General features: G+C 33.3%; 1 pseudogene; it reads left to right on the top strand.

The window, feature by feature from the left end:
* Window positions 1–273: 273 nt before the first annotated feature.
* LOC123914852 lies at window positions 274–13,874 on the top strand (annotated as a pseudogene).
* Window positions 13,875–23,556: the final 9,682 nt, after the last annotated feature.

The following is a 23,556-nucleotide window of genomic DNA, read 5'->3' on the forward strand; positions in this document are numbered from 1 at the left end:
TATCATTATTAAGATTAAATATTCGTCTATACAAAAAAGAGGAATAGTATAATATATCAACAAAAAAAAAGGAATTTTATTTACCACTATGTTTTAGAATCTCTATTTGAGACCGGTCCTCTTTTATAAAAAAAAGAAAATTTTTGTTCGAAACTAACTCAATTTTACAAAAGTAATATATAAGATGAGAATTATTTTAATTTATTAACAGATTTTCAAGTTATATTTAATTTAATGTGAGATTTTTTCCACATGCTTCTCTCGCTTTTAAAAATGGACATAGAAGCATGTTCAAGTGATTTAGTAAAAATTAAAGAATCATGCTAACCGATATTCCGAAGTATTGGTTAAGGAAAAAAAAGTTTTAAATTGAAAATATTTTTTTTTAGATTTTTGAATAATTGGCTATACAAGCTTCAATATCATATTACTATATTTATTTTCTTAAAAAGTATTCCGGGGACACTGTTTATATTTTCCAAAGTTTAGTATTTTCCAAAATTTAATAGTAGTTGATAACTTAACAGATTTTTAATACACCCTAATAGAATTTAATAGTTGATAACTTAATAGAATTGTGAGTTAGATTTAATTTAATCTGACAAAATTAATTTATAAGGTAAAAAGTATCTCTATTTATAAATTCAAGTTCACTTATATTTTAAGTAATTAAGTAAAATGAAAAAACTAAATGAGTTGTTTGTTGATGTTGCAAATTAATTAATTTAAAAAATACTCTGATGTATAAAGATGGAAAACAAACTAATTTAATTTGAGACTTTCCGGAAAGCATAAATAATAATTTATTTATTTATTTTAGAAAACATTGTGAATTCATAGAGGAGGAGACTCACGAACCTGGACGGAATCTTGGACAATGCGGTTTGTTCACACTCAAAATAACTACTACTATTGTAAACAAAAAAAAAAATAACTACTACTATAAATAAATTAAAAAAATTACTATAAATATCTTCAGAAAAGAAAAGAAAAAGAAATTACTATATTGTGGATTTAATTCATGTATATTGTGGATTTAAAAAATAATTATCCATTTATTTCACAATAATTAATTTATTTGTAAAACAAAATTTCCTAATACAACCATCACTTTTTATCAACGATAAATTGATATAAATTTTGTTTGGTAAAAAATAGAAGATAACCAATAAGTTAGTTTATAGCGGGTGAACTTATAGCGAATAAGTTAGCTGATTGAATTTGTAGTATTTGATAAAATTAATTAGCGCTTGAATTAGCTTATAAGTATGCAAGGACATAAAAAATATTTAATTAATATTCAATTTTTTTCAAGTAAGATGATAGAGATAATATTGAAAGAAAAATATAACCTATAATCTCATAAACTACTTGAATTAGCGTTTGAAAAATAAGCTATAAGCTAGTAAAATAAATTATAAGTTCTTTTTGATAAATTGTTACCAAATTGAGTTTTGTTAATCAAATGAACTTATAACTTATAAGTTATTACATCATCTCCAATGGAGTAGTACCTGTTAGGTATTTATGGTACTTATTAGGTACTACCATTGGAGTACCACCGATTTGAGTACCTATTAGGTACCACTTCTAAAATAAAAACCATCTCTATTATCTTGGACCCACTTTATTTTTCATTAAAATATTATTTTCACGGGACCCGCTTTATTTTATATATATTCAATTTGAATTAATGGATATTTACACAAAAACAAAAAAAAAAATTGTACATCACAAAAGCACAATTTTTGAATAGGCGAGCTCATCTTCGACTTCAACATGATTTTGTCGAGCATATTTCGCAACATTTTGGGCATGATGATCAACAAAATTAATTGTTTTTAAAATTATATAATGTTATTTTCAATTATTTTTTAATTATGTAATTTTTAAAATTTGGCAATATTCTTTTAAATTAAATTTCGAGTTTTAATTATTTTTTCGAATTATAAAAAAAATAGTAGATACTAATTTTGTCATTTTAGCATTCAATCAATTTATATTATAAAATAGATAATAAAATGATAAGTTATTGTAATGATGTGTAGTTATTGATGAAACTCATTTTAAAACTTTTTAAGAAGTGCTAGGTTGGAGGGGTTGAGTAGCTATTAAGTACTATTATCTACTATATAAGAAAAGAAGATACTAATGAAATTCCTAATTTGCCCCTTTTTCATTTTTTGACACATAATCAATTCAGGGTTATTTTTTGTCTTTATCAAAAAAAGTTAGTAGAAAAATGCTAAAAAAATTTCTCAGTAAGATTCGAACCCTTAACCTTTTAGTTACACTTCTTATTAAATTTACCACTAAGTCATATGAATTAATTTGTTATATTTTTGGAACCAACATATAATCAATATGAGTTAAATGACCAATTGTAACCACAAAACTCGACTATATTTGTTATACATATGAATTTATTTGTCACATCTCCCACTTTTTTTTTTCTTCTTTTTATCTAAAAACTCCCACAATTTTTTTTCTTTTTATCTACAAATCCAATTTTTTGTATGTAAACCAAATTCATATTACCTCACTTTATACAAATTCAATTTATTTATTAAATAAAAATCAATTATTAACTAGACATCGATATATCCTATACATATTTATTAATTGGGCATCGACCATCTGCCACGTTTTTTTTAATATAGGTAGATTACACATTTCTTTTTTTTTTCTTTTTATATATGTAACGACCCATTTTTCGTATTCGTATATTTTATTAAATGTTATTTTATTTATTAATTGGCTTTTATTATTTTAGTGAGCGACGAATAATTATTTAGCCGATCGTAAGTTATTAGGCGCGAGAACCTTGTTTTGGGCTTAAAGGGGCGTGAGAGGCATGGGCCTAAGCCATTTGGGCTTGGTTCATGACATGAGAAGTAGTATAAGTAGCAAGTCAAACATATGAATAGTATCATAAATTCATTTCTTTGAGTTTGAGTGAGTAGAAGCAAGATAGAGCAAGAGCTAGGGTTTTGGCTAAGAGAAAGCTTGAGCAAGAGAAGGCTTGGATCATCATCTTTGCTTAAGGTAAGAGATTAGAATTCATGATTCTTGAGTGGTAAGGAGAGGGGAGATTGTCTATGTCTCCGTTCCCGAACTCTCCCACTCAATTTCTTTTAGATTTTGATTAAGCTTTTGTATGTGAGTATGATGTTCTTCATCATCACTTTGTATGTGTTAATCACTAGTTTGATTTCATGAAAAATATGTATGTGTTTGGATCATTTTTGGAAAGTTTATGAAAGTTGCTTAAAACTCAAGTAATTGCCATGATTTTGATTGTTAGAGGTATTTGGATGTTTGGAAGGGATGATTAATGTTCCTTGATACCATATATGTTTGGAATGGCTGTTTATATGAATTTATAACATGTTTGAATGAATTTTTGAGTTGATTTGAGGTTAAACCGCCTTAGATAACTCAAGAACAGATATTCTGTTCTGGTGTGGTTCGCTAAGCGACCAGGAGTTCGTTGTAGCGAACAGGTTCGCTGAAGCTCGCCAATGCTCGCCATGAGCAGGTGACTTCCGGGTGAGGTTCGCGTAGGCTCGCTAAGCCTTCGCTCAGCGAATAGTTCGTTGAAGCTCGCCAATGCTCGCCATGAGCAGGTTACTTCCTGGAACGTGGTTCGCTATGTCTCGCTAAGGCTTCGCTTAGCGAAGGCCTCTGTGACAGCAATTCTTGTTGATGTTTGTAAGTGTGATTAGGCACTTGTAACATGGTTTAAGGGTATCCTTACATGATTGTTGATACATGTTGATACTGTTAATGCTTATTGTTAATCGTTATATGATTGATAAACGTGTATGCAATAAGTGTAGCTTAAAGTGAGCAATGTTATGTTTTGGCATTAATTTGCAATGTTAAGTGAATGTGTTAGGATTGTGTTCCCGCATTCATAAAAGTGTAGCTTCGAGCTAGAGAATATCATATGGTTGATATGTGTATGCATACATGCATTCATGATAGTATGTGAACATTGAAAACTTGGGTTCCAATAACGAAAATGGATTATGTGTCCATAATGAAGCCGAGGATCGGATTAGATGAATCCATGAGTCCAGAGCTGCTATCCAACAGGATATAAAACTGTTTTGGCTTATCCAAGGGAGATAAGATGGTTCGGTAAGTTCCGACATATCCAGCATGATATAAAACTGTTCTTGGTCCACCGTTGGTGAGACATCTTGGTACCACATGCATTTAGTTATGTCTAGGGATGGCATGACAGTGAATTAATTGGCATTAGATACCTTAGGGTAAATGCGCATATATTTGATAAATGGTACGTGACATTATTTGGTTGAATTGTGTTGAACTTTATTAAATGATAATCGTTTAGTGCGATGTTTTGGCGTGAGTTAGAATATGTATGATGTAGTTCGAAAGTGTAAGGTCTTTCTTATGCTCGTATGATATGCGATTATGTTTTCTAACTCTCTGCTTTGTGTTATTTGCTGGACCTTTGGGGGTTCAGATATTCAGGCTGAGGATTGTGCCGACGTTTAGACTGCTGTTCTAGCGTGGTGTTGAAGTACCTTTTGGTGAGGAGACTTAGCATAGATTACTCCTCTTAGTACTAGCTTTTGACTAGAGTTTGTAAATAGTGAATGCTCTGGTAATGTAACATCGAGTTGGGGATTACGCTTGGATTTCATCGTATATCGGTGTTACCTTTTTGTTATGCTAGTTCTTGTATAAGTGACATCCTTAGGGATGAATATGGCTTATGTATATATATATGTATATATATGCATGCTTGGTTTGATTGGAATCCGCTGTTGCTTTTCATGTTAAATTTCATGATGCTCTGTGTGTATGCTTGTGTTTTAATTACCGCGTGGCACTCTGCCTTTACACTTGTTGAAAAGTTTTTTAAAATTACGTTTTTAAGGGTAGTATGGGTTAGGGTGTTACAATAGTGGTATCAGAGCAGGTCGGTTCGTGTGAACCAATTAGGACTTTTCTTTTCCCCGTATGAGCATGTGTAGGGAACACTGTTAGTACTTTCTAACGTCTAGTTGTGATTCGTTCAGGAATCATGGCTGCTGCGAGAACGAATGCTCAGATTGCGGAGGCTTTGGCCGCACTCACCAACATTGTGGTTAGAGATCACCAACCTGGAAGAGAGGTAGAGATGAGGTTGGAAAGGTTCATGAAACAGAAACCGCCAACATTTACCGGAGGTTACAACCCGGATGGAGCTCACAAGTGGCTGGAGGAACTTGAAATAATTTTTGAAGCAATGGATTGTTCCGAGGAAGGGAAGACAACCCTTGGGACATATGTGTTGCGTGAGGAAGCGAACGTGTGGTGGAAGAACGCCAAGTTGAGGCTAGGACCCGGTGGTATGGCTATACCATGGGCAATGTTTAAAAGAGAATTTTTGGTTAAGTATTTTCCTGTGGATGTGAAGAACAAGAAAGTGGTGGAATTCATGGAACTGAAACAGGGAAATATGACGGTAGCTGACTATGCCGTCAAGTTTGAGACTTTGTGTGCGTTTAGCCCGCATTACAACACTATGGAAGCGGAGAACGACAAGTGTGTGAAGTTTGAAAGTGGTCTACGTCCAGACATCAAGCATATGATTGGATTTTCACAGATAAGGGATTTTGCGACCCTTGTGAACAAGAGTAGGATCTGTGATGAAGATGGTAGAGCTAAGGTGAACTACTACAAGGCTGCGAATGACCGAAAAGGGAAAGGACAAGAGCGCGGAAAACCTTATGACAACCGCGGTAAAGGGAATACCAGTGGTGGTAAGAAGCCGGTGAATGGAAGTTGTTACAACTGTGGAGAAAGGGGTCATATGTCTTATGATTGCCCTAAGAAAGGAGATAGGTGTAAGAATTGTGGAAAGCTGGGCCACAAGATTGAAGTGTGTAGGACAAGGGTGGTGTGTTTCAATTGTGGTGAAGAAGGCCACAAGAGTCCGACTTGTAAGAAGCCCAAGAAGGTGATGGGCAAGGTGTTTGCTTTGAGTGGAGAGGATGCTAGCCTTGAGGACAATCTCATTAGAGGTACGTGTTTCATCTATGACACTCCTTTAATTGCGATTATAGATACGGGAGCGACGCATTCTTTTATTTCTTTGGATTGTGCGAAGCGTCTTAGTATTCCTTTAACGGATATGATGGGTAGGATGGAAATAGAAACTCCTGCTAATGGTTCAGTGATTACCCGACAAGTATGTCGTAACTGCCCCGTAACCATTTTTGGTAGGCACTTTGGTATGGATTTAGTGTGTATTCCACTTAGTGGTATGGATGTGATTTTTGGTATGAATTGGTTAATCTTCAACCGAATTCATATCAACTGTCGTAAGAAGGCCGTTGTTTTTCCGAAGCCGGAGGAGAACTTGCATTTGATGAGCGGGAAGGAAGTATCGGAAGCGTTGAAAGAACATGCCGAGATGTTCATGATGTTTGCATCATTGAAGCTCGAAGGAGGAGTTAAGATAGAAGAGTTACCGATCATTTGTGAATTCCCAGATGTGTTTCCGGATGATATATCTGACGTGCCTCCGAAGCGAGAGGTAGAGTTTTCTATCGACCTAGTACCTGGAACTAGTCCGATATCGATGGCGCCGTATCGAATGTCAGCGTCTGAGTTGAATGAATTGAAGAAGCAACTTGAAGAGCTGCTTGAGAAGAGGTTTGTTCGACCGAGTGTTTCGCCATGGGGAGCGCCAGTATTGCTTGTGAAGAAGAAAGATGGAAGCATGAGATTATGTATAGACTATCGTCAGTTGAACAAAGTGACGATCAAGAATAGATATCCACTCCCAAGGATAGATGACTTGATGGATCAACTAGTTGGAGCTTGTGTGTTTAGTAAGATAGATTTGAGATCTGGATACCATCAGATTAGAGTAAAGACGGAAGACATACCTAAGACTGCATTTAGGACGAGGTATGGGCACTACGAGTATTCAGTTATGCCGTTTGGTGTGACCAATGCACCTGGAGTTTTCATGGAGTATATGAACCGAATTTTCCATTCATTTTTGGATAGATTCGTGGTGGTGTTCATTGACGACATTTTGATTTACTCAAAATCCGAGGAAGAGCACGAGGAGCACTTGAGGATTGTTTTACAAGTCTTGAAGGAGAAGAAGTTGTATGCCAAGTTGTCGAAGTGTGAATTTTGGATGAAAGAGGTGAGTTTCCTAGGGCATATAATTTCAAGTGGAGGAATCGCGGTAGATCCTGCGAAGGTTGACGCTGTGTCACAGTGGGGAACGCCGGAATCTGTTTCAGAGATTAGAAGTTTTCTTGGTTTAGCCGGTTATTATAGAAGATTCATCGAAGGTTTTTCGAAGTTGGCTTTACCGTTAACCAAGTTGACGAGGAAAGCTCAAGCGTTTGTTTGGGATGGTATTTGTGAGAAGAGTTTCCAAGAGCTCAAGAGAAGGTTGACTATTGCACCCGTGTTGATTTTACCTGATGCCAAAGAGTCGTTCGTCGTGTATTGCGATGCTTCGAAGTTAGGACTTGGTGGAGTGCTTATGCAAGGGGGTAATGTGGTAGCATATGCTTCAAGACAACTGAAGGTTCACGAGAGGAACTATCCAACGCATGATTTGGAGTTAGCCGCAGTGGTGTTTGCTTTGAAAGTGTGGAGACACTACTTGTATGGATCGAGGTTTGAAGTGTTTAGTGATCACAAGAGTTTGAAGTACTTATTCGACCAGAAGGAGTTGAATATGAGGCAACGAAGATGGCTCGAATTCTTAAAGGACTACGATTTTGAATTGAGTTATCACCCTGGAAAAGCCAATGTAGTGGCCGATGCATTAAGTAGGAAAACTTTGCATATGTCATCATTGATGGTGAAAGAGTTAGAATTGATTGAAGAATTCCGAGACTTGAGTCTTGTGTGTGAGGTTACTTCTACAAGTGTGAAGCTTGGAATGTTGAGATTGACGAATCCTTTTCTTGAAGATATTAAAGAACGCCAGAAATCGGATAAGAAATTGATGGAGAAGATGGTACTCATCAATGAAGGCAAGGAGACCAATATCAAGATTGACGAAAGTGGAGTCATGAGATTTCAAGGAAGAGTTTGTGTACCGGATGTACCCGAATTGAAGAGAATGATCATGGAAGAAGGTCACAGAAGTGGTTTGAGTATTCATCCTGGAGTAACCAAGATGTATCAGGATTTGAGGAAGTTGTTTTGGTGGCCGGGAATGAAGAGGCAAATTTCTGAATTTGTTTATTCATGCTTAACTTGTCAGAAATCGAAGATTGAACATCAGAAGCCGTTTGGTTTGTTACAACCAATGTTTATACCCGAATGGAAATGGGATAGCATTGCAATGGATTTTGTGGGAGGTTTACCAAAGACCAAGAAAAGTAACGAGGTGATTTGGGTAGTAGTAGATCGTTTGACGAAGTGTGCTCACTTCATTGCTATCAGGAAAGGTACTTTGGTGCCTAAGTTGGCCGAGATTTATGTGGAGCAGATTGTGAAGCTACATGGTATTCCAACAAGTATTATTTCGGATAGAGATCCGAGATTTACTTCTAGATTTTGGGAAAGCTTGCAAGAAGCTTTAGGAACGAAGTTGAGGTTGAGTTCAGCTTATCATCCTCAGACAGATGGTCAGTCGGAGAGGACGATACAATCCTTAGAGGATTTGTTGAGGGCTTGTGTTTTGGAGCAAAACGTGAATTGGGATTCTTGTTTGCCGTTGGTAGAGTTTACATACAACAACAGTTACCAATCTAGTATCGGAATGGCACCGTTTGAGGCTTTGTATGGGAGAAGGTGTAGGACACCTCTGTGTTGGTATGAAACTGGAGAAGGTGCAATTCTTGGACCAGAGATTGTACAAGAGACAACAGAGAAGATTCGGATGATTCGTGAGAAGATGAAAGTGTCTCAGAGTCGACAGAAGAGTTATCATGATAAGAGGAGGAAGGACATTGAATTCCAAGGAGGGGATCATGTATTCCTACGAGTTACATCGACTACTGGAGTAGGACGTGCGTTGAAGTCAAGGAAGTTGACATCGAGGTTTATTGGACCGTTTGAGATTTTGAAGCGAGTTGGGAAAGTTGCGTATAGGATTGCATTACCGCCATCATTGGCGAATTTGCACGATGTTTTTCATGTATCACAGTTGCGCAAGTAGGTGTCTGATCCGACACACGTAATTGAATCGGACGATGTTCAAGTGAGGGATGACTTGACCATCGAGACTGTGCCTTTGAGAATCGAAGGGAGAGAAGTGAAGAGGTTGAGAAACAAAGAGATTGCATCCGTGAAAGTCGTGTGGGGAGGACCGGCTGGTGAGAATGCGACGTGGGAGTTGGAAAGCAAGATGAGAGATTCTTATCCCGATCTGTTTCTAGGTAATTTCGAGGGCGAAATTCTTTTAAGGGGGGTAGGATTGTAACGACCCATTTTTCGTATTCGTATATTTTATTAAATGTTATTTTATTTATTAATTGGCTTTTATTATTTTAGTGAGCGACGAATAATTATTTAGCCGATCGTAAGTTATTAGGCGCGAGAACCTTGTTTTGGGCTTAAAGGGGCGTGAGAGGCATGGGCCTAAGCCATTTGGGCTTGGTTCATGACATGAGAAGTAGTATAAGTAGCAAGTCAAACATATGAATAGTATCATAAATTCATTTCTTTGAGTTTGAGTGAGTAGAAGCAAGATAGAGCAAGAGCTAGGGTTTTGGCTAAGAGAAAGCTTGAGCAAGAGAAGGCTTGGATCATCATCTTTGCTTAAGGTAAGAGATTAGAATTCATGATTCTTGAGTGGTAAGGAGAGGGGAGATTGTCTATGTCTCCGTTCCCGAACTCTCCCACTCAATTTCTTTTAGATTTTGATTAAGCTTTTGTATGTGAGTATGATGTTCTTCATCATCACTTTGTATGTGTTAATCACTAGTTTGATTTCATGAAAAATATGTATGTGTTTGGATCATTTTTGGAAAGTTTATGAAAGTTGCTTAAAACTCAAGTAATTGCCATGATTTTGATTGTTAGAGGTATTTGGATGTTTGGAAGGGATGATTAATGTTCCTTGATACCATATATGTTTGGAATGGCTGTTTATATGAATTTATAACATGTTTGAATGAATTTTTGAGTTGATTTGAGGTTAAACCGCCTTAGATAACTCAAGAACAGATATTCTGTTCTGGTGTGGTTCGCTAAGCGACCAGGAGTTCGTTGTAGCGAACAGGTTCGCTGAAGCTCGCCAATGCTCGCCATGAGCAGGTGACTTCCGGGTGAGGTTCGCGTAGGCTCGCTAAGCCTTCGCTCAGCGAATAGTTCGTTGAAGCTCGCCAATGCTCGCCATGAGCAGGTTACTTCCTGGAACGTGGTTCGCTATGTCTCGCTAAGGCTTCGCTTAGCGAAGGCCTCTGTGACAGCAATTCTTGTTGATGTTTGTAAGTGTGATTAGGCACTTGTAACATGGTTTAAGGGTATCCTTACATGATTGTTGATACATGTTGATACTGTTAATGCTTATTGTTAATCGTTATATGATTGATAAACGTGTATGCAATAAGTGTAGCTTAAAGTGAGCAATGTTATGTTTTGGCATTAATTTGCAATGTTAAGTGAATGTGTTAGGATTGTGTTCCCGCATTCATAAAAGTGTAGCTTCGAGCTAGAGAATATCATATGGTTGATATGTGTATGCATACATGCATTCATGATAGTATGTGAACATTGAAAACTTGGGTTCCAATAACGAAAATGGATTATGTGTCCATAATGAAGCCGAGGATCGGATTAGATGAATCCATGAGTCCAGAGCTGCTATCCAACAGGATATAAAACTGTTTTGGCTTATCCAAGGGAGATAAGATGGTTCGGTAAGTTCCGACATATCCAGCATGATATAAAACTGTTCTTGGTCCACCGTTGGTGAGACATCTTGGTACCACATGCATTTAGTTATGTCTAGGGATGGCATGACAGTGAATTAATTGGCATTAGATACCTTAGGGTAAATGCGCATATATTTGATAAATGGTACGTGACATTATTTGGTTGAATTGTGTTGAACTTTATTAAATGATAATCGTTTAGTGCGATGTTTTGGCGTGAGTTAGAATATGTATGATGTAGTTCGAAAGTGTAAGGTCTTTCTTATGCTCGTATGATATGCGATTATGTTTTCTAACTCTCTGCTTTGTGTTATTTGCTGGACCTTTGGGGGTTCAGATATTCAGGCTGAGGATTGTGCCGACGTTTAGACTGCTGTTCTAGCGTGGTGTTGAAGTACCTTTTGGTGAGGAGACTTAGCATAGATTACTCCTCTTAGTACTAGCTTTTGACTAGAGTTTGTAAATAGTGAATGCTCTGGTAATGTAACATCGAGTCGGGGATTACGCTTGGATTTCATCGTATATCGGTGTTACCTTTTTGTTATGCTAGTTCTTGTATAAGTGACATCCTTAGGGATGAATATGGCTTATGTATATATATATGTATATATATGCATGCTTGGTTTGATTGGAATCCGCTGTTGCTTTTCATGTTAAATTTCATGATGCTCTGTGTGTATGCTTGTGTTTTAATTACCGCGTGGCACTCTGCCTTTACACTTGTTGAAAAGTTTTTTAAAATTACGTTTTTAAGGGTAGTATGGGTTAGGGTGTTACAATATACAAATCCAATTTTTTGTATGTAACCCAAATTAAATCTAAATTACCTCTTCTCCCACATTTTTTTCTTTTTATCTACAAATCCATTTTTTAAATTACCTAAAAAAATAAAATATTAATGCTATATTTGTCTACACATATTTTTTTAAAAATTTTTACTTAAAACAAAAATAGTTGTCCTTTTATTTTATGTTTCTGTTTTTTTATTTTCTGAAAAGTTTTGTATGAAAAGTTTTTATCAATAAGTCAGCAATACTAATTACCTAAAAAAGAATAAAATATTAATGTTATATTTGTCCGTTTATTTTATATTTGTCTACATATATTTTTTAGAATTTTTTTTATATATTTTTTTAATATCAACTTCATTTATGGACTTCAAGCCAATATTCAATTAAGTTAATTTTTAATTCAACTAAATATATTTAAGAACAAAACTTATAAACAGTTTAATAGAAACTGTTTTTTTTTTTGTACAACCATAGAAATGGTTTTTACTGTGACCAATTGAAACATGACACGTGGATTAATTTATTCCATATCACTAATTTCAATTTTAATAAAATTCACATTGTCAATTCGAATTTCGTCGAGCAAGTGGAAGAGAAGAGTAAAGCGATGGAGATCACCACTACTCTTTTCTTCAATTCATCCGTTTATTTTTCACAGACACACACACACACACACACGCACGCACGCACACACACACACACATATATATATATATATATATATTCATCAATGGGAGGACTCAAACGATTTCAGTTTGTTGGTCTTTCTACAGTGTGGATCCTTCTGATGTGCGGCATCAGAAAGGCAGTTGTGGTAAAGCACTTGCCGAGCACGAAAAGAAGTTCCAAAATAACGAGAAAAACATGGAGCGGTTGTGTCGATGGAAGATAGCTCTTAACCAAGCTGCTAACATTGCTGGCTACCATTTCAATATTGGGTACCCCTCTTCATTCATTCCTATAAAGTATCAAATCATTTTAGACTTTTATGAAATTTTATATTTAGATCCATTTATTTGAAACTTTTTAACCAAAGGTTGATTCCAAGTTATAATTTTAGATTTTTAAATGCATATTCTACACATTTATTAAAGGCATAACATAATTTGCCAAGTTTAACAATTGGTGCTATAAAGATATGTATCTTGAAACAATTTTGGAATTGCAATATTTTTTATTATTACCAATACATGGAATTGATTGTGATGCATATACTCATACCTTTCAGATCAGACATGAATGAATATGAACACACGCTTATTGGAGATATAGTTCAAGCTGTTTCCAATAAGATGAAGCGAACTCCTTTACATGTTGTTGATTACCCTGTTGGACTCAAGTCTCGAGTAAGTAACGTGAACTCACTTCTGAATGAGGCTTGTAATGATGAAGTTTGCATGATTGGGATTCATGGAACAGGAGGAATTGGTAAATCAACACTTGCTCGAGCAGTTTATAATTTTATTGCTCATCAATTTGAGTGTTTGTGTTTCCTGCACAATGTGAGAGAAAATTCAGCGAAACATGGTTTGGAACATCTCCAAGAGCAACTCCTTTACAAAACAATCAGATTGAAAGTGAACGGCTACGTCGAAAGAAGGTCTTATTGATTCTCGATGACGTTGACGAGTTGAAGCAACTAAAATTTTTGGCCGGAGGATTTGATTGGTTTGGTCGTAACAGCAGAGTCATCATTACCACTCGAGACAAAAATTTGTTAACATGTCATGGGATTGAAAGAATATATGAAGTAGAAGGCTTAAATCGTGGTGAATCTCTTGAATTGTTTAAGTAGGTGGCTTTTAAAACTAAGAAAGTTGATTCAATTAATGATGATATTGTGAACCGTGCAATTAGTTATGCTTTTGGCCTTCCATTAGCTATAGATGTCATAGGTTCCAATTTGGCAGGAACGCCTATAGCAGAATGGGAATCTACATTAGATAAATACAAAAGGATTCCTCCTGATGATATCCAAAATATACTAAAAGTTAGCTTTGATGGTTTGGATGAAGAACAGAAAAATCTCTTTCTAGATATTGCATGTTTCTTTAAAGGGTTTCATTTGGGACAAATTCGTGCTAATTACGATCATTGCATGAAACATGATGTTGGAGTGTTGGTTGATAAATCTCTCATAAAGATTCATCAATTTGGTGATGTGATATTACATCTACTATATAAGAAATGGTTTTTACTGTGACCAATTGAAACATGACACGTGGATTAATTTATTCCATATCACTAATTTCAATTTTAATAAAATTCACATTGTCAATTCGAATTTCGTCGAGCAAGTGGAAGAGAAGAGTAAAGCGATGGAGATCACCACTACTCTTTTCTTCAATTCATCCGTTTATTTTTCACACACACACGCACACAGATATATATATATATATATATATATATATATATATATATATATATATATATATATATATATATATATATATATATATATATATATATATTCATCAATGGGAGGACTCAAACGATTTCAGTTTGTTGGTCTTTCATCAAAGTCTCTCCATGGTTGGGGGTTATTGCCATGTTTATACTGTTGTTGTTGTTGATTTCACTTTCAATGATACAATCAATGTTGATAACAACGGTGGAAATTAAAAACCCAGTTTCACTTTTAGATTTTTAGATAATGGTGAACTGACGGAGTTTAATAAATTATTAATGACGAATAAATTAATTCAGGTGTCGCATTTTAATTGGTGGACAGTGTCAATAGTACATATGGAACTATTTCTAAGTTTTGTCCTATATTTAATATGAGAATATGGTGGGAGAAAAATGGAACTGTTTCTAAGTTTTGTCCTACATTTAATTAATTTAATATCAGAATATGGTGTGAGAAAAATTGAAAAACTCCCGAAAAAATGTTGAGACTAAAACAATAAGAATTCTCAGTCATCTTGAGGGGATTGGTCTCTGCAGGGTTGTGCGGATGATACTTTTAGTTTAAAAGAAAAAGAATTAAATACAAAGTTAAAAAATAAATGACATTTATTTAGAAGTTTTTTTTTTTGGAAGATATTTTGTTGTTGATATAAGGACTAATTAATTTTTTGAGAAATAAATTACCCTTTTATTTTACCGGAACAAAAAATCCACTTGTCATCAATACATTGGTCATTCTTTTGAAATAGATTGACCAATACATTATTCATAATTTATATTTAGTCTCACGGAACTTGTGTTTTACTAATATATCATGTTGTCTATTTTTTTTAATAATTTACAGGTTATATTCATATTAATACGGGAACATAATTTTTTTGGTTATATCTACGGGCCTTATATTTTTACTCATATATTAATAAAGTTGTATATATTTTTATTAATTTTACGAGTTATACTCATATATTAATACGGGGACATCATCTTTTGTGTGAATTCTGAGGGATCTATGTTTTTCTTCTTATTAATAAGGTTTCCTGTTCTTTAATAATTTATGGAGCACATATATTTATACTCATATATTAATACCAGAACCTTTTTTGTTTTTAATTTCTACAAGATTTATATTTTTAACCATATTTTAATAAAATTGTTTAACTTTTTTTTTTTAATTTTACGGGTTATAGTAGATCATATATTAATACAGGAACCTAATTATTTTGTTAATTTTTACGGGACCTATGTTTTTTATTAATATATTAATAAGGTTGTCAATTCTTTCATAATTTCTACATGACATATATTTATACTCATATATTAACACAAGAATCTAATCATTTGTGTGATTTCTGCAAGGCTATATGTTTTTACTCTTATTAATAAAGTTTCCAGTTTTTTACTATTTTTTGTGAGATCTATATTTATACTCATATGTTAATACAATGACCTAATGTTTTGTGTAATTTTTGTGGGAACTATGTTTTTTACTCATTTTAATAAGCTTGCACGTTCTTTTATAATATATGCGGAACCTATATTTATACTCATATATTAACATGTGGAAACTTATTTTTTATGTTGTCTATTTTTATTTTTATTTTACAATTTTACGGGTTATACTCATATTTAATACGGTGACCTAATTATTTTGATGATTTTTGTGAAACCTATATTTTCACTAACATATTAATAAGGTTGCCTATTTTCTAATAATTTTTACGGGACTATATTTGTTGAGGCAAAATCCATTTTAGTATTTTAATGACAACAAACCTTATGGAATAAATGTTAAGTTTTATGAATGGTGATCTACTGATGTTTGCACTTGAGTTTTTGTTGAAAGATAGATATTATCAAGTGGACGAGCTAGAGGCTACTCACGTCAACAAGTGCATTTATATACTCAAACAATGAAAGAATTGGAGTATCATCAGATAATTACAACAGTAGTATCACAAGCTTCATGAAGATTTTTAAAGACTGTTGTTTTGAATCATAAAAAGATTCATCGAAGGATCAAGCAAGAAAGTGAGTTTCATGGATAATTGTCTTCCTCATCACTCAAGGATCACAACAAGTATTGAATAATCAAGGAAGAATTTGAGGATCATAGTTGAAGAATCAGGATGGAAAAACCTGCATCACAAGCTACTCAAGAATATATTGATTTTATGTGACAAGGGTTACAATGAGTTTTTGAGTTATATGCTTTGAGGATTTACTACTACAATTAATATTAATGGGAATGATGCATTCATTGAGGATCTTCATAACCTACTCAAAGTATCATTTTACCAAAGCTTCTCAAGATGACAACATTTGAGAATGATGGTCATGAGTTTTTCAAAGGAGCTTATGCACAAGGAATAAAAGTTTTAATCATTCTCAATGATGAGTACTCTCATGCCTCCACTAAAGAACCTTAAAGATCATCAATGAGCAAGCAACCATGTGTGCAAAACATCAAAGAGGAATTGTGGGAAGTTTTGCAGCAGCAAGATTTCAAGTTAATTGATCAAGATCACGTGTCTCACTCCTTGAAGAAAATCTTGAATGCTGGTTCAAGAATGCTCTGAGAACATTCTACAGTTTATGCTTCATTCTCTCCAAGAACAAGCTTCATAGCAAAAATACTTATTTCTTTAAGTCAACTCTGTTCAAGACAAAGAAGCACTTTTATCTTGGTTTTAACTCACAAGATCACAACAGTTTATGATCAATTAAGGCAAGGAATATTTGGGAGAAAAGTGACTTTCCCCTTTGGCCATAGTTAAGGATCAAGCATGTGCAACATGATAAATTCTCAAGGCAACATCTCATCAGGTGTATCAAGAGTGTTTAGACAATGTTTACATAGACCAATGAGAATGGGACAACACATCTTCAACTATTAGTTGTCATGTACTTTCAAAAGGATATTATATGAACATTCTCCCATGTGTTTTATTTTGTTCAAGAAGAATGTACATGGAAAGTACATCATGAACAGTTCCAAGAAGGACAATACAGCTGCTTCCTCTACATATTACAGCTGGTTTCTGTCATGCATCAAATCTGCTTCAAAAGAACAAAGTCATGTATTACCCAGTCTGGAGAACACTCTGAGAACGATGCTGAGAATGATTGTCCTTTACATTTGAAGATGCAAACTCATCTACAGCTGGCCAAAACGTGTTTAAATGATTTGTAACGGCTATACTTGGTGGAAAAGCAATGGACAACTATCTACAACTCACTGCAAGCTGTCATTATGGCTCTTTTGTTTGAAAATACGAAGAACAGCAGAGAGAACGTTCTGAGAAAGAACAGTCTAAGCTTATCCACTCAACAATTCAGCATGAGCTGTCCATTTTAAAGCTACTAGCCGTTGGAAAACTTCCTTTGGGACCAAGGAACTGAAGACTCAAGGTTCAACTATAAAAGGAAGGCTTTGGCAACATTGAAGAGCAAGAGTTGAAGCTACAAATCATCAATCACTTGTTTTTGTCTACAAGTCATGAAACTCTTCTTTTATCACTCACACTCAAGATCCACATTCTCATCATACTTCTGAGTTTAGAGTGTTTTTATTTGCTTCTCAAACTAACCTTTGAGTTTCTAAAAGCAAATAACTCAAGAGACCATTTTTCAACATAACCCATTTTTAAGTGGTTACATCTTTGTCTCTTTATTTAAATCTCTCTCACTCCAAACACTATAATCTTAATACTAGGATCAGTATATCATTTGAGTGAATTGAGAGTTTTTCCATTGTAACAAGCTTCTCAATTGTTTGAGTTTTTGTAAAAGCTTGAAGACCCAAACCATCATCATTTGTAAAAGATTGGCTCAAGTCAATACGTAACTATTGATTGAGTGACACCTTATAAAGTCTGGAGGACTTAGGTAGATCAAGCGAGTGAAGCTTGGAAGATTATGATCTTGGACTAGATCAAGGAAGAAGTGTAATTTGAGATCGGTAGTATCTCATAGTGGATAATCTCACAGGAGCGTGAGGACTGGAGTAGCCCATACTATTAGGGGGTGAACCAGGATAATTGTTTGTGTGTTGTTTCTCTTCCTTATCCTCTTTTATTTACTGTAAACACACATCACACAAAGCACTTCATTATATTTAATTTGAATCCTCACGCAGTAGAGAACGTTCTCAGAACAATCTATTTTATAGTAAAGAACGTTCTCAGACCAAACTGTTCTATAATTCACTAACATTTATCCAAGTATACACTTGAGATCAATTTTGTAGAATGCAGGATTAATTTTTAAAAAGGGTCACAATTCAAACCCCCCCTTTCTTGTGACTATTTCTTCCACTTCAATTGGCATCAGAGCCTGGTTCTAAGGTTTGAGCACTTAACAGTGTAAGAGGAAAAGATTCAGGAAGGAAGTGATGTCGAAACCTGCAAATCAAAGTTCGAGCCATAAATGCAAAAAGAAGGGACATTCCAAAACTAAATGTCCTAAGAACAAGAAAGTGCAAAGAAAGCTTGCTTCAAAGATGAAATCTACGATGGCAACTACAGATGACTTTGATGGCTCAAAAATAGAAGAAAAAGCCAACTCATGTTCAATGGTAGATAAAGAGGTAACAACTTTTGAATCTTGTCCTGCATGTAAAGTAATGGAAGTTGGATTTGATAATCTTCTTAAAAGCTCAAACATTATATCTCAAAAGTATACAATTATGGAAAATCGACTATTTGAGATTGAGAAAGAAAATGAGAAATTGCAAATCTTAAATGATAAATATTTTAAAATGATTCAAAAATTGCAATACTCTCATTTGGAAATGTTTGAACAAACAAAGATTCTCAACGAGGAAGAAATCAATAATCATATGTCAGAATGCTATATGAATCATGAAGATAATGATGTTTTGAAAGGAAATGTTTTAGAATTGAAAAACGACATTACAAGTTCTACAAAATCTAGAGAAACTTTTCAAAACATAAAGGAATCACAAGTAGTAATTTTTGACAAAACTTATTTAGGTTGTGGAAATTTTCAAAAACAAAAGTCTTATGAGAATTTTTTTGTTCCTCATAAAGATAAAAAATTACAGAGATACAAATGCTCATATTGTTACAAATATGGACATATTGAATCCTTTTGTTTTAAGAAAAAATTCAAAAGAAAAGAACATTCTCATCAGAAACAAGAACATTCTCATAAGGTTCTCAAAATGCATTCTTATTCCAAAACTTCCTATAAGAGATCAACTTATCATCATAAGAAGAAATCTTATAAGAGGAATGACACTAACCTTCAAGGACCCAGATCACTATGGGTACCAAAATCATTACTAACTTGTGTTGCAGGAACATCTTTAAGCAGTCAAGAAAAAGCCTCAAGACTTGGAAAATTGATACTCAAGGAATATGACTTGAGAAAGACAATATTTCCTCATATTTAAAAAGGGATGAATGTGATCTGCAACCTTTGGAATCATTAACAAAAATCAAACCAAAGGTATTTGTATCATTAGTAAAATGATTTTGCATAAATTAAGGATGATTGATATGTTAAAGGTTTAACACATAACTTCTCTAATTTGGTAACATTGGAACTGAAGTTATTTCATACTCATCCTCATGATCATGATTTTTCATTTAAAATCTTTATGTTAATACATAGATGAATTTTAGACCATATCATATTTTAAATGTTTTTGGCATAAAAGAGTTTTATCAAATATGACAACTATTGCAAATTTATCCAAATTTGGTCTGTTAAGATATTTTTCAAAATTGGTTGTGAAAATGATATAATTTGTAAACTTATATTTATTGTATCAAGAGTTGTCTTATTTTCAAAAATACAATTTCAACCAATAAAAAACTCTTGAACCACTTCATATTGGTTTATTTGTTCTTGTCAAAACTAATAGTCTTATGACTTCTTTATTCTTGATGATTTATTCAATGATCCTCTTGGACATTATTTTTAAAGCATAAAAGTGGTGTCTTTTTACCCTTTTAAAGTTCTTTGAAAAAGGGTTCATTTGTTAGAAGCTCAAAAATCATTTTCTATAAGTAGTGATCATGTGGAGATTATGAAAAACTTTCTTTCACAACTTTCTTTAAAGAAAATGGTATTTCAGTTGATTTTTCTTGATTTAAGAATTTCAACAAAAATAGATTTGTTTTAATGGCTGGAATATTTTTAAATGTTGAATACTCTTGAAAGAAACCATAGATATTACATGTTATGTTTTTGAATCATGTTTGTATATTGAGTAAAAACTTCATGCCATTTTGAAAGTATAAAAATTCAATCATATCATGATTTTATATTTTTGATGTTATTACTATTTTTAGCATAGTATAGAAAATAATTTTTGGGATACTCTCTTTATGCATTTTACTTTTGATGAGTTTGATATGAAGAGAAGAGATAATAGTGGTGTTGATGTTAATGAACAACAACGAAAAAAAAATCATGGATCAAATAGATTGAAATTATTTGAACATCATCTTTAAAAATACATCCAAAGAGTTGAGAGTAAACTTTCCATCATCCTCAAGATGGAACCTTTAAAAGCTCCATTGATATAACAATAACATTCTCCATTAGAATGAACAATGGTATTGGTACACCACTTTGAAATTGTGAAGAAATGATTTAATCGTAGAGATTTTCAATTTGCAATTGGTGTTAAGATGAATGAATCTCCTTCATCAACTCTCGAGAAGGAATTCAAGTTGTTTCACAATATATGTCAACATTGTGTATTTCCTAGAAAAGGAAGCAAAGAAAAGGTTTTGGAGAATGACATGTTTGTCATGTATCACCTTACTAAGTGATTGAAGCTGAATCTCTCACACATCATCTTGCAACATACGATCAATGCAGCAGAGTCTGTAACAAGGAAAGTTACTCTCCCTTATGGGATGATCTTCACCAGGATTATTCATATCTACAAGATTCACTTCAAGAAGAAGAAAACAGTCAACTTTTGCACTACCTTTGACTTCAAATGTTCATCAAATGAAAAAGGAGTTTGTTAATCTTGAGGACTCTACTACTGAGGTTGGGAACAAAAAGGGAGATAGGAATTTGGAAAAGAAAAAAACTTGGACGAGTTACTTAAATTATGTGTTTCATCCCGCAGATCAATCTGAGAAGGTTCTCTCTGCAAAGACAACAAGTGCCAAAGGCAAATGAGTTCTACTTAAAGATAACCAATCTCAGTCCTACTTTTGTTATCTTGTCACCTCATTGAATTTTAGTTCAAGCATTGACATTGGTCTTGGATTAACCTCTTCTCAAACTGCTGCAATGATATTTGAAGGTTTTACTCTCACAACCAAACCGGTTAATCAATCACTCTTTTCACCATTGATGAATTCTACCCAAGGATCTCTAGAATCCTTTTTCAGTTCTGAATTCTCAAGTAATTTGTTAAAATCACCATTGATGGAATGACAACTAAATTTTCTTTCGAAGAAAATGAAAGATGAATAAGCATGTGGATCTTATTCTTGAAGGATCATAAAGTTCTAAGAACGATCTCAAGGAAAATCAAATGATGAAATTCAAATGTTTCTGATTACAACATTGAGTTATGAGTAATTTGTTCTAAACATGATTTCCTCTTCATCCCTATTACCTAAAGTTACTCTACCAGGATGATTTTTCTTAGAGAATATCTAAGAGGGTGAATTTACTCAACATTGGAGAATACATCAAAGGATAAATCTTTTCTCCTCCATCATCAATCAAGTGTCCTCTATCTATAATGATGAACATATGGTGGAATTATGAAACAATTCAAGATGCTCTCATCATTAAAATCTCATGAGAAGGAAGTCATTAAAAGAGGTACACAAAATTTTAAATTTAATCACATTTGCATTATAATAAGTTTGAATATCTTTATGCAATGTTATTATGTGATTGATTGGATGATATTGAAATCTAGAATGCTTTCTGAAATTCAAGTATATCACTCTAAAGCTTAAATTGTACATCAATTTTTTTTTGTCATGACTTGCATATATTTGTGCTTTCAAATAGCTTTAATGCAATAAGGTTTGCACTCTTTGTTCATATACTTTTCATGATTTTTGCACACACATTATCTCTTTCAGAATATCATGTTAAGTGTGAAATGCATGAACTTCATTTTTTTTTGCAATATCATCTTTTTACACCCTTGTAAGCATTTATTTTTCAAATATGCTACTCATATTGCTATTAAAATATTGTTAAGGGTTGTTTAATTTGATCAAGTCATATTGTTTCTATTTTCACAATGATCAAGTTTTAATTTAACATGCCAAAAATCGATTGAATTAACATTTGTCTTAATTCAATTTTTTATGGTCTTGTGGCATATGTTTTAAAAAGTATATTGATTACAGTGCTAATCAATTTTTTATGTGCAAGCTATGTTATGTACTTAATGAAAAATTATCCTTGATGATCAATGAATAATTTTTGGAGTTAGTCTCTTAATTATTCTTCATGATAGACCAAAACATTTAGAACAAAAATGACAAAAACTCATGATTCTGATAATCAATTATATGTCATATTTTGGTCTTCCATAAGCTTGACTTATAGCACTTTTTTATGAAAAACATTTTTTCTATAAGTCTTTTATATGTGCACTTTTCTCAATATAAAACTTTGGATGAATCCAATTTTGTTGCACATCTTGATTAGCCTATAGTTTGCTTAATTGATGATTAAGTAGAACTTTTTGAACATGGCTTCTCAAAAAAATTGAGATTTTGTTATGACTTATGTAAAAGATCCTCCTTCAAAGGTTTTAAATTAATATCCATTTTTTGTTGGATTTATTATTTGAAGGATTTTAACAAGAGAACATATGATTGGTCTTCATGAGAATAATTTGTGTGTCCACTCTCCATAAAATTAGAATTTGGTCTAAGAATAATAGTTCTTGCACATTGTATTCTTGAACTCATATTTGACTTTTTATTAACATAAAAGTGTTGTTTCTACACTTGCGTGTTAAGTTGTCAAAATAGAATTGTGATCAAATTTTTTTTACAATGAAGTATTCTTTGAATATTTTGCTTTGAAACATAATCATCTTCTTTATGAGAATATTCAAAAAAGAGAGAATTTGTTTTTGACAAGATGTCAATTAACTCTGATTTCGCAGCTTCCTCATATGCGCAATTTTCTCTCTAGTTTTAAAAATCATTGGAAGATTTTCAAAAGATATTTTAGTCTTGTCTATCATTTCCTTATTTTAAGAATGATCATGTTTTAAAAGAATGTCCATCTCATAAGACTTAGGGGGAGTTCTCTAAATTTGAGAATGTTTGACTTGCATTGTCATTGAGGTCAAAATCACATTTTCTAAAAATTGAGTGTTTAGCATCAATTTTTAAAATCAAATGATTACAAATGTTTTAGTGTGATTTAATCATTATTCATGTTATGATTGCTATATTGAATGGAATGATTATTGATCGTCATACATGATTTGTGCTTTAATGTTT

Source organism: Trifolium pratense, linkage group LG3, assembly GCF_020283565.1.
Source record: "Trifolium pratense cultivar HEN17-A07 linkage group LG3, ARS_RC_1.1, whole genome shotgun sequence".
NCBI lineage: Eukaryota > Viridiplantae > Streptophyta > Magnoliopsida > Fabales > Fabaceae > Trifolium > Trifolium pratense.